Source organism: Lolium perenne, chromosome 6 (assembly GCF_019359855.2).
Source record: "Lolium perenne isolate Kyuss_39 chromosome 6, Kyuss_2.0, whole genome shotgun sequence".
NCBI lineage: Eukaryota > Viridiplantae > Streptophyta > Magnoliopsida > Poales > Poaceae > Lolium > Lolium perenne.
The window spans coordinates 269,920,600-269,924,833 of NC_067249.2; positions in this window are offsets into that span (position 1 = coordinate 269,920,600).

Genomic DNA, 4,234 nt, shown 5'->3' on the forward strand with positions numbered 1-4,234 from the left:
ACCGAGACGGACCCAGAACACCGAAGGAGAGACGGAGAAGGGCCAAGGGGGCCCCACACCACCTGGCGGCGCGGCCAAGGAGGGGGGCGCGCCCAGGTATGGGGTGGGCCCCCCAGGCACCCCCTCGCGCCGCCCTTTCGCCTATATATTCCCTCGCGACGCGAAAACCCTATACCAATCGACGAAACTCCAGAAAGACTCCAGGGGCGCCGCCGCCATCGCGAAACTCCGATTCGGGGGACAAAATCTCTGTTCCGGCACGCCGCCGGGACGGGGAAGTGCCCCCGGAAACCATCTCCATCGACGCCACCGCCTCCATCATGCTCCGTGAGTAGTTCCCCCATGGACTACGGGTTCTAGCAGTAGCTAGTTGGTACTCTCTATCCCATGTACTTCAATACAATGATCTCATGAGCTGCCTTACATGATTGAGATCCATCTGATGTAATCGGTGTTGTGTTTGTTGGGATCCGATGAATTGTTACATTATGATCAGTCTATCTATATAAGTTTGTGAAGTTATTGTTGCTGCAATCTTGTTGTGTTTAATGCTTGTCACTAGTGCACGAGTGGCATGATCTTAGATTTAAGCTCTATAATTATTGCTTAGATTGTATCTACAAGTTGTTTGCACATGTCTATGTCCGAAACCCGAGGCCCCAGAGTGACAGCAACTGGGATAACTGGAGGGGATGGCTTAGATATGAGGATCACATGTTTTCACCAAGTGTTAATGCTTTGCTCCGGTGCTCTATTAAATGGAGTACATTAATTACCAGTAGTTTCCCTAGAGGCCCGGCTGCCACCGGCTGGTAGGACAAAAGATGTTATGCAAGTTTCTCATTGCGAGCACGTATGACTATATATGGAAAACATGCCCTACATAATTAATAATCTTGATGTTCTGTCTTAATGCTATTTCAATCCTATCAATTGCCCAACTGTAATTTGTTCACCCAACACTTGTCACTTGTTATTGGAGAGTTACCACTAGTGTAGATAGCTGGGAACCCCGGTCCATCTTTCATCAGCGTATACTCGTTCCTACATGTCATTGGAAGTAGTATCAACTATTTTCTGGTGCCATTGCCTCTGTGTTACTGTTACTGCTGTTGTGTTACTATTACTATTGCTCTCATATTACTGCTGCTTTCACATCACCCCTGTTACTAGTGCTTTTCCAGGTGCAGCTGAATTGACAACTCAGTTGTTAAGGCTTATAAGTATTCTTTGTCTCCCCTTGTGTCGAATCAATAAATTTGGGTTTTACTTCCCTCGAAGACTGTTGCGATCCCCTATACTTGTGGGTTATCAAGACTATTTTCTGGCGCCGTTGCCGGGGAGGCATAGCTCTACTCATAAGTTCACCTGGGGAGTACACTCTACCTCTATCTCTGTTTTTATTTTATTTTATTTTGTTTTGCTTAGTTTTCTTTTGTCTAGTTTATTTGTGCTTAGTTTATTTCTGTCTAGTATTATTTTGCTTAGTTTACTTTTGTCTAGTTTGTTTTTGTCTTGTTTTATTTTTCTTATATACCCAAAAATCCATAAAAATTTGAAAAACCAAAAAATTAAAAACTGTTGTTATGGAAGAACGCATAACCATGTTGGAGATTATAGAATTATATAATAATTATAGAGAATCAAGAAAGGGTGAAGTGATGAGTGCTGTGTTAAAAAAATTGAATATAATTGCTAAAATCTTGCTTAAACGCCATGATATAAACTGGTGCTCTAAACAGGATACTAAACATCTTAAATTCCAATGTGGCTTTAGTGAAGAAGTTTTAATTATGAACTATAATTGGAATAACTATATTCATCTTGGGTTCGAAGAGGTAGAACAATTTATTTTATTTATGGGAGCCTCTGAGATAGAATCCTTCATGTCTAAAAATTATGAAACTTGTGTTGCTTGTAAGGACCTTAAAGATTATGTCTTTTCTATCCTTAATTTTTGCATAGAAAGTTACAGTGATAATCCTTATATCATTGATTATAAAGAGAGACTCATTAATGCACAAGAATGCACTCACAATTTGCAGGAACCTGTGGAAGAAGAAATTGATGAACCTGAAAGCTCATTGGATGAAAAAGAGGAGGAAATTGATGAACCTGAAAGCTCATTGGATGAAAAAGAAGAGGAGAGTGATGAACAAAAGGAGGAAGAATGGATTAGCTACCCATGCCAACCTTCTAATGAGAGTAACTCTTTATCTCTTACACTATTTGATTGTCCTCCATGCTTACCAAAGGAGGATGAATGTTATGTTCCTGTGGATTCTCTTGAAATATTACCTATGAGTAAAACTTGTGAGAATAATTATGCTACTGTTATCTATGATAATCCATGCTACTTTGATAAATCTTATGATAATGCTTTATTTGTGCCTGATGTCGAAATGCATGGTACTAAAGAGTTTTGCTTGGCAAATGTTTATGATAAAGCTCTAGATGATGGTCCTATGTTACTTGATAATATTAATTGTACTACTAATGAAAATGGGATTGGAGAAGTCTTGACTTTATCTAGGAGTCCCATATCTCTTGAGAATGATCAATCATCTTGTTATATTATTGATAAAAGTGGGTTTGAAAGTTTTAATCCCATTATTTTTGAGCTTGATAAAAATTATGTGTTTGTAGATCATGAAAAGCATGCTATAGGTGATAGTTATACTGTTGAGTTTGATCATGATGCAACTGAAAATTATTATGAGAGAGGAAAATATGGTTGTAGAAATTTTCATGTTACTAAAACACCTCTCTATATGCTGAAATTTTTGAAGTTACTCTTGTTTTATCTTCCAATGCTTGTCACTTTGTTCTTCATGAATTTATTTGTGTACAAGATTCCTATGCATAGGAAGTGGGTTAGATTTAAATGTGTTTTGAACTTGACTTTTGATGCTCTCTTTGCTTCAACTCTCATCCTTACGAGAGCATCATTAAAATTGCTGAGCCCATCTTAATGGCTATAAAGAAAGCACTTCTTGGGAGATAACCCATGTTTTTATTTTGCTACTGTTTTTTTGTGTCTTGGAAGTTGTTACTACTGTAGCAACCTCTCCTTATCTTTATTTTATCGCATTGTTGTGCCAAGTAAAGTCTCTAATAGAAAGTTGATACTAGATTCGGATTTCTGCGCAGAAACAGATTTCTAGCTGTCACGAATTTGAGCTGTTCTCTCTGTAGGAGAACCTAAAAATTCTGCCAATTTTCATGCGTATTCCTCAGATATGTACGCAACTTTCATTAGTTTTGAGTTTTCTGATTTGAGCAACGGAAGTACCTCTAAAAAATTTGTCTTTACTGGCTGTTCTGTTTTGACAGATTCTGTCTCTGTTTTTTTTTGCATTGTCTCTTGTGGACTTTAAGCAAGGCTTTCTAGACGTGGAGAGCTGTAGCTAATGTTTTATTGAGTTCTTGCAATGTGTCACTACAGGACTTAAGTGGATTAAAGTTTTTTGAGTACTAACCCCTCTAATGAAGTTTATGAGAAGTTTGGTGTGAAGGAAGTTTTCAAGGGTCAAGAGAGGAGGATGATATATGATCAAGAAGAGTGAAAAGTCTAAGCTTGGGGATGCCCCCGTGGTTCATCCCTGCATATTTCAAGAAGACTCAAGCGTCTAAGCTTGGGGATGCCCAAGGCATCCCCTTCTTCATCAACAACTTATCAGGTCACTTCTAGTGAAACTATATTTTTATTCGGTCACATCTTATGTGCTTTACTTGGAGCGTCTGTGTGTTTTTATTTTTGTTTGAGTTTGAATAAATTCGGATCCTAGCAATCCTTGTGTGGGAGAGAGACACGCTCCGCTTTTTCATATGAACACTTGTGTTCTTCGTTTTTCATATTCATGGCAAAAGTTAAAAGCTGCTGCACTTATTGCTATTTGGTTGGAAACAGAAAATGCTTCATATTGTCTTGAATAATTTGATACTTGGCAATTGTTTTGAGCTCTCAAGTAGATCATGTTTAAGCTCATGCATCATGTAGTTTAAACCTATTAGTGGAGAACTACCGTAGAGCTTGTTGAAATTGGTTTGCATGATTGGTCTCTCTAAGGTCTAGATATTTTCTGGTAAAAGTGTTTGAGCTACAAGGAAGACAGTGTAGAGTCACTACAAGAGGACCCCTCCTACAACAACATAATTATCTGTATCTAAATGCTCATATAGGCGTTGCTAACTCATTTACCAACGGATAAAAATGTATTGCGTTTTTGGGCGT